At 44.2% G+C, this 8,502-nt stretch overlaps 2 non-coding genes across 2 annotated transcripts; both read left to right on the forward strand.

The window, feature by feature from the left end:
• Positions 1–2,971: 2,971 nt before the first annotated feature.
• On the forward strand, positions 2,972–3,043 carry TRNAP-UGG (transfer RNA proline (anticodon UGG)). Its single transcript has one exon. It is a non-coding gene; the product is annotated as a tRNA-Pro (tRNA).
• A 1,617-nt stretch (positions 3,044–4,660) lies between these two features.
• On the forward strand, positions 4,661–4,732 carry TRNAP-CGG (transfer RNA proline (anticodon CGG)). The gene has a single exon. It is a non-coding gene; the product is annotated as a tRNA-Pro (tRNA).
• Positions 4,733–8,502: the final 3,770 nt, after the last annotated feature.

Genomic DNA, 8,502 nt, shown 5'->3' on the forward strand with positions numbered 1-8,502 from the left:
CCAGAGTGAAATGAAGGCCGTCGACTTCTTTCGCACCTTTCACCAACAGAGAAACGAGGAGTCCGACATGTTATTTGATCTTGTCGTCGAGCATTCGGACATCCAATCAGAGAGGCCAGGACAACCTTGGAGGACAGCTCCACCATGGAGAACAGATGAAGGCACACAGGAAGACAACTTCTCTACAGAAGAATGGTTTGGACAGAAGATCAACGAAGTCCTTGACATGCTGTATCAAACCCTTGACAGACGATTTGAGCAAAAATGTAAGTGATCTCCTCCAGGATCGAGAAAACCGTCCTCTCGGCGCTGTGAATTTTGAGGTATTTTGAGGTTGGATGGTCTCACACATCAATGTACTATTTTCGATACAATTGCTTGAGGTGGAAAGGTGTAAAACTAAAAATGTAGTGTTGTCAATGTGATCGGTTTCGATCAAATTGGGTGCATGGAACCTCTTTGAGGAGAGCAAGGTCAAATGAGCGAAGATCCAAGTCCTCTTAATTATGTCGTCATAAGAACGAATATGACGTCATTGTGATGTATCAGGTTTGCGATAAATTATCTGTGCTATTGCCCGGTTTGATTCAAGCAAACAAAATTCAAACAGCTTGCCAAGTTTCGGAGATAATGGTATAGGCGATTTCCATTAGCGGTGATATTATGACGTCAACTTTTTTTCTAGGATGAATTTCCAAAATCGGAGATGGTTACTGCCTGCGCGTGGGCTTTCTGCATATTCATGGCAAGTTTCACGAAGATCAGATGAAAACTCTGGGTTGTGAAACAAAAAATGTCAAAAAATAGGAATGACGTCATAAAAATTGATATGACGTCATAGTGATGCATCATATGTGCGGTAATTCATCTCTGCTAATGCGCTGTTAGATTTCCGCAAACAGAATTCAAAAAGCTTGCCTCGTTTCGGAGATAATTTTTTTCGGCGATTTTCATTTGCGGAGATATTTTGACGTCATAACTTTTTTCAAGGAGGAATTTTCTAAATCAGAGATGGTTACTGTCTGCGCAGCGTATTTTTACATATATACGCCAAGTTTCAGGAAGTTTCGATGAAAACTGTAGGCTGTGAAACAAAAAAGTCCACAAGAAGAAGATGAAGAACAACAACGTGAGAAGACTTCGAGATCCTCCACCAGGATCTAAAAACCAGAATGAAATGTTCGTTGTCCATGTGTGTTCCTTCCCCTCAATTACCAACTAAAGTCGTAGAACTTTATAAATTTCTGTTAAAAACAAAACATAAATTCGACTGTTTGTCTGGCTTGTTGCTCTCGGGGTATGATTCTCGCTTTGGGTGCGCGAGGTCCTGGGTTCAAATCCCGGACGAGCCCTTAATTGTTATTTTATGAATCAAGCCTTACATTTTCGAATCCAATTTGGATCTCACAATGCAAGCAAGTCAAAGAAACGTTTAAAATGCAAACAAAGTTTGTCGTGCAATGAAATTCCTGAAGTCATGTCTTCTCTTTCAAATAATGCAGAACAGATGTCATTTTTCAATGAAATGACACATCTGTCCAGATCGAAATGAAGGCCATCTGTTATATCCACACCTTCCACCAACATAGAAACGAATTAGGAATCCGACATGTTGTATGACTTGGCAGAGAGGAATCGGATATCCAAACAGAGGCCAGGACAACCTTGCAGGAGAGCTCCATAAATGAGAACTGATGAAGGCACACATGCACACAACGTCTCTGCAGAAGAGTCGTTTGACAGAAGATCGATGAAGTCTTTGACATGTTGTCTCAAAACCTTGACAGACGAATTGGGCAAAAATTAATGAGGTCTCCTCCAGAATCTGAAACCACCTTCTGGAAGCTGTGAATGGGGTGTATTTTGAGGTCGGATGGTTGAAAACATCAAATTATTGTTCCAGATATGATTGCTTGAGGTGGAGCGGACTCAAAAATCGATCGTATTGTTTTCAAGATGATCGGTTTCGATAAAAGTAGGTGCTCGGAACCTCTTTAAGGAGAAAAACGGAAAGAAATATCCTTCGTCCATCTGTGTTCCCTCCCCTCAAATGGCAACCAAATTACTCTAAATTTATAAATTTCTGTAAAAAACAAAACTGAAAGTGGGTTGTTTGTCTGGCTCGTTGGTCTCGTGGTGTGATTCTTGCTTTGAGTATGAGTTGTCTTGGTTTCAAATCCCTGTTGAGCCTTTAATTGTCATTTTATGGATCAACACTGAGATTTTGTCATCCAATATGGAGTTCACAACGCAAGCAATTAACAAATAACATTCATCATGCAAACAAAGTTTGTCGTGCAATCAAACTTGTGAAGTCATGTCTTCTCCAACAAATAAGGCAGAACAGATGTCAATAAATTTTCAAGAAAGTATACATCCGTACAGAGTGAAATGAAGGCCATCTACTCATTCTGCACCTTCTCGCAACATACAAACGAGGAGTCCTCCATGTCGAATGATAATGTTGTGGAGGAATCGGATATCTCAACAGAGAGGCCAGGACAACCTTGGAGGACAGCTCCACCAAGGAGAAATGATGAAGGCACACAGGCAGACAACTTCGATGCAGAAGAATGGTTTGGACAGAAGATCGACGAAGTCCTTGACATGCTGTATCAAACCCTTGATGGACGATTTGAGCCAAAATGAATGCGATCTCCTCCAGGACCAGGATCTGGAAAACCGTCTTCTCGAAGCTGTGAATGGGGTGTATTTTGAGGTCGGATGGTCTCAAACATCAATTTACTACAATAGATCCGATTGCTTGAGGTGGAACGGTCCAAAACCTCAAATGTATTGTTATCAATGTGATCGGTTACGATCAAATTGGGTGCATGGAACCTCTTCGAGGGGAAAAACCAGAATGAAATGTTTGTTGTCCACCTGTGTTCCTTCCCCTCAAATGGCAACCAAATTCGTCGAAATTTATAAATTTCTGAAAAACATAATATTTAAATTGTATTAACTGTCTGGCTCGTTGGTCGAGTGGTATGATTCTCGCTTTGGGTGTGAGAGGTCCTGGGTTCAAATCCCGGACGAGCCCTTAATTGTTATTTTATGAATCAACCCGAACATTTTCGAATCCAATTTGGAGTTCACAATGCAAGCAAGTCATAAAAAAACGTTTCAATGCAAACAAAGTTTGTCGTGCAATCAAATTTGTGTTGTCATATCTTCCATCATAAATAATGCAGAACAGGTGTCAATCAATTTCCAAGGAAAGGATACATTTGTCCAGAGTGAAATGAAGACCGTCTACTTCTTCTGCACCTTCCACCAACAGATAAACGAGGTGTCCGACATTTGATGCAATCTTGTCGGAGAGGAATCGGATATCCAAACAGAGGCCAGGACAACCTTGGAGGACAGCTCCACCATGGAGAACCGATGAAGGCACACAGGCAGACAACTTCGATGCAGAAGAGTGGTTTGGACAGAAGATCGATGAAGTCCTTGACATGCTGAATTAAACCCTTGAGAGACGATTTGGGCAAAAATGCATGTGATCTCCTCCAGGATCGAGAAAACCACCTTCTGGAAGCTGTGAATGGGGTGTATTTTGAGGTCGGATTGTTGAAAACATCAAATTATTGTTCCAGATACGATTGGTTGAGGTGGAGCGGTCTAAAACATCAAATGTATTGTTATCAAGATGATCGGTTTTGATAAAAGTCGGTGTTCGGAACCTCATCGAGGAGAAAAAGGGAAACAAATGTCCTTCGTCCATCTCTGTTCCTTCCCCTCAAACGGAAACCAAATTTCTCTAAATTTATAAATTTCTGTTAAAAACAAACCTTAAAGTGGGTTGTTTTTCTGGCTCTTTGGTCGAGTGGTGAGATTCTTGCTTCGAGTGTGAGATGTCCTTTGTTTAATTCTCTGATGAGCCTTCAATTGTTATATTATGGATCAACACAGATTTGTCATCCAATTTGGAACTCACAACGCAATCAAATCATCAATAACATGAATAATGCAAACAAAGTTTGTCGTGCAATCAAATTTGTGACGTCATTTCTTCTCACAAATAAGGCAGAACAGATGTCAATAAATTTTCAAGAAAAGAATACATCCGTACAGAGTGAATTTAAGACCATCTACTCATTCTGCACCTTCTACCAACAAAGAAACGAGGAGTCCTCCATGTCGTATGATCATGTCGTGGAGGAATCGGATATCGAAACAGAGAGGCCAGGACAACCCAGGAGGACAGCTCCACCAAGAGAACTGATGAAAGCACACAGGTAGACAACTTCGATGCAGAAGAGTGGTTTGGACAGAAGATCAATGAAGTCCTTGATATGCTGTATCAAACCCTTGGTCAACGATTTGAGCCAAAATTAATGCGATCTCCTCGAGGAGCAGGATCTGGAAAACCGTCTTCTCGATGCAGTGAATTGGGTGTGTTTTGATGTTGGATGGTCTCAAGCATTAATTTAGTTCAATAGATCCGATTGCTTGAGGTGGAACGGTCCAAAACCTCAAATGTGTTATCAATGTGATCGGTTTCGATCAAATTGGGTGCCTGGAACCTCTTCGAGGAGAAAAACCACAATGAAATGTTCGTTGTCCATGTGTGTTCCTTCCCCTCAAATGGCAAACAAATTTGTCGAAATTTATAAATTTCTGTAAAAACATAATACTTAAATTGGGTCATCTGTCTGGCTCGTTGGTCTAGTGGTATGATTCTCGCTTCGGGTGCGAGAGGTCCCGGGTTCAAATCCCGGACGAGCCCTTAATTGTTATTTTTTGAATCAACCCGAACATTTTGGAATCCAATTTGGAGCTCAGAATGCAAGCAAGTCATAAAAAAACGTTTCAATGCAAACAAAGTTTGTCGTACAATCAAATTTGTGTTGTCATTTCTTCCATCATAAATAATGCAGAACAGGTGTCAATAATTTTCAAGGAAAGGACACATTTGTCCAGAGTGAAATGAAGGCCGTCGACTTCTTACGCACCTTCCACCAACACAGAAACCTGGAGTCGGACATGTTATATGACTTGTCAGAGAGGAATCGGATATCCAAACAAAAGCCAGGACAACCTTGCAGGAGAGCTCCACAAATGAGAACTGATGAAGGCACACAGGCAGACAACGTCTCTGCAGAAGAGTCGTTGGACAGAAGATCGATGAGGTCTTTGACATGTTGTCTCAAAACCTTGACAGACGATTTGGGCAAAAATTCATGAGGTCTCCTCCAGGATCTGAAACCACCTTCTGGAAGCTGTGAATGGGGTGTATTTTGAGGTCGGATGGTTGAAAACATGAAATTATTGTTCCAGATACGATTGCTTGAGGTGGAGCGGACTCAAAAATCGATTGTATTGTTTTCAAGATGATCAGTTTCGATAAAAGTAGGTGCTCGGAACCTCTTTAAGGAGAAAAACGGAAAGAAATATCCTTCGTCCATCTCTGTTCCTTCCCCTCAAATGGCAACCAAATGACTCTAAATTTATAAATTTCTGTAAAAAACAAAACTTAAAGTGGGTTGTTTGTTTGGCTCGTTGGTCTCGTGGTGTGATTCTTGTTTTGACTGTGATGTGTTTTGGGTTCAAATTCCTGATGAGCCTTTTATTGTTATTTTATGGATCAACACTTCGATTCTGTCATCCAATTTGGAGCTCACAACACAATTAATTAATAAATAACATTAATAATGCAAACAAAGTTTGTCGTGCAATCAAACTTGTGAAGTCATGTCTTCTCCAACAAATAAGTTGCAACAGGTGTCAATAAATTTTCAAGAAAGTATACATCCGTACAGAGTGAAATGAAGGCCATCTACTCATTCTGCACCTTCTCCCAACATAGAAACGAGGAGTCCTCCATGTCGTATGATAATGTTGTGGAGGAATTGGATATCTCAACAGAGAGGCCAGGACAACCTTGGAGGACAGCTCCACCAAGGAGAAATGATGAAGGCACACAGGAAGACAACTTCGATGCAGAAGAGTGGGTTGGACAGAAGATCGACGAAGTCCTTGACATGCTGTATCAAACCCTTGATGGACGATTTGAGCAAAAATGAATGCGATCTCCTCCAGGACCAGGATCTGGAAAACCGTCTTCTGGAAGCTGTGAATGGGGTGTGTTTTGAGGTTGGATGGTCTCAAACATCAATTTACAATGATAGATAGGATTGCTTGACGTGGAACGGTCCAAAACCTTAAATGTATTGTTATCAATGTGATCGGTTGCTATCAAATTGGGTGCATGGAACCTCTTTGAGGAGAAAAACCGGAATGAAATGTTTATTGTCCACGTGTGTTCCTTCCCCTCAAATCGCAACCAAATTCGTCGTAATTTATAAATTTCTGTTAAAATATAATCGGTCAGGTCAGGTATGGGAGCATGTGCCAGAACAGCACGTCGCTGCGTCCACTTTCCGCCGGTACTCCAGGGGCCTCCAGGGGTCTGGCCATCCCCCAGGCAGATGCCAGGCCCATCCCCATCTCCTTGAGATGATGGTCAACCTGTTGCAACCATGAGGCAAGTGGTCGACCCACTGGCTTCCTCCACTCATGAGACTCCCTCGCTGAGAGAATCTGGTGAGCAGGATCAGAGTCAGGAAAACGAGCTACATGTCCATACAGCCGCAACTGACGCTCACGGACTATGCAGGTAACAAATCTCATCTGAGTCTCTCTCAGCAACCGCTCGTTGGACACAAAATCCGACCAGCGATAGCCAAGGATTCTCCGAAGAGACCTGGTAACAAAGGAATTAAGTCTCCATCTCAGATCCTTGGTCAGAGTCCAAGTCTCGCACCCATAGAGCAAGACTGGAAGTACCAAGGACCTCAAGACTCGGACTTTCGTCCTCCCGCACAGGTACCGGCAGCGCCACACCCCATGATCCAGTGAATCCATGACTCCCCAGGCCCGACCCAGACGTCTATTGACCTCTGACTCGCAGCCAACAAAGACATGAATATCACTGCCAAGGTAAGTGAATCTCTCCACGACCTCAACATCCTCACCACAAACAGACACAGACAGGACAGCAGCATCTAAGATGTCACCGAAAGTCTGGATCTTAGTTTTGACCCAAGAAACCCGTAATCCCAACGGCTCCGACTCCTCATTCAGCACCTCTAGGGCCCCCAAGAGGATGTCTAAAGTCTCCGCAAAGATGACTGCATCATCTGCAAAGTCAAGGTCCGAGATCTTGACATTCCCAAATGACGCACCGCAGCTTGATCTCTCCGACATCCTCCCTAAAATCCAGTCCATACAAGTGCTGAAAAGTGTGGGGGCCAGTACACATCCCTGACAAACTCCAGTAACAACTGGAAATAAGTCAGAGATGGTACCACCACACTTCACAGCACTCTCAGTACCAGAGTAGAGTTCAGACATCAGTTCGATCAGTTTTAGTGGCACCCCACGAAGACCAAGAATCCTCCAGAGGACATCCCGATTCACTGAATCGAACGCTTTACAGAGATCAACATAGGCTGCAAGCAGCCCCTGCCGAAACTCTCTTCTGCGTTCGGTGAGGACACGAAGTGCAAGGATACGGTCAATCGTTGACCTCTTTGGTGTAAAGCCTGACTGCTCTGGACGCTGGTTCTCAAGCAGATGGTGGCGAACCCTATCGAGAATTATCCGAGCAAAGACCTTGCCCGGCACTGAGAGCAGCGTCACCCCTCGGTAGTTGTTGCAGTCTTGGCGATCACCCTTCCCTTTCCAGAGAGGGACAACAAGGCCCTTCTTCCAGTCAGTTGGGATGATGCCTGTGTTCCAGGCAGAGCACAAAACTGCATGCAACGACACGAGTGCAGCATTTCCACCAGCCTTGAGAAGTTCGGCATGGATGCCACAGATCCCTGGAGCTTTGCCCCGTTTCAACTGGTTCACCGCAGCCCGTGTTTCCACAAGCGTAGGTGGACCACAGTTGATTCGAGGGTCAGCAACAGGGATTGTAACACCCTTGACGTCCAACTCGACAGTTGGGGGATCAGCCTGGTACAACCGCTCAAAGTAACCGGCTCAGCGGGCCTTCACTTCAGACTCCTCTGTCAAGAGCCTACCACCCTCTGCTCGAACTGTAGTGCTCCGAGGGATGGGCTTGGATGAACGTAATGCGCGAATTCCCCTGTCCACAGGTGATGCTCTACCCCCTCACAGATTCCTCGCACATAGGCCTCCTTGTCCACCCTCAGTGCACGTACAGTTTTACGCCTCAGCTCCCTGAACAGCTCAGCTCTGCCATTCAGCCTGGCCCTGCGACTCTGGTCAATGGTATCCAGCGTCCCTTGAGAGACAAATTTCTTCTTTGCCCTGCGGTGAGCTCCAAGGCATCCACCGGCAACATCAAGGACGGTGGTCTTGAAGGCGCTCCACAACTCTTCAGGACCCCCCAAAGCACCCAGACCCCCCAAGTGTCCACTCAGCCTGTTCGCAAACTCCTCAGCTTCTGTCTCATCCCTGAGCTTGTCAACATCCAGCCTCGGCTGGGATGGTACCATTCTCCAGGATTTAAGGTGCAGCTTTAGAGTT

This window comes from Eptatretus burgeri, chromosome 7, assembly GCF_056783735.1.
Source record: "Eptatretus burgeri isolate ZD-2024b chromosome 7, Ebu_testis_v1, whole genome shotgun sequence".
Classification (NCBI taxonomy): domain Eukaryota; kingdom Metazoa; phylum Chordata; class Myxini; order Myxiniformes; family Myxinidae; genus Eptatretus; species Eptatretus burgeri.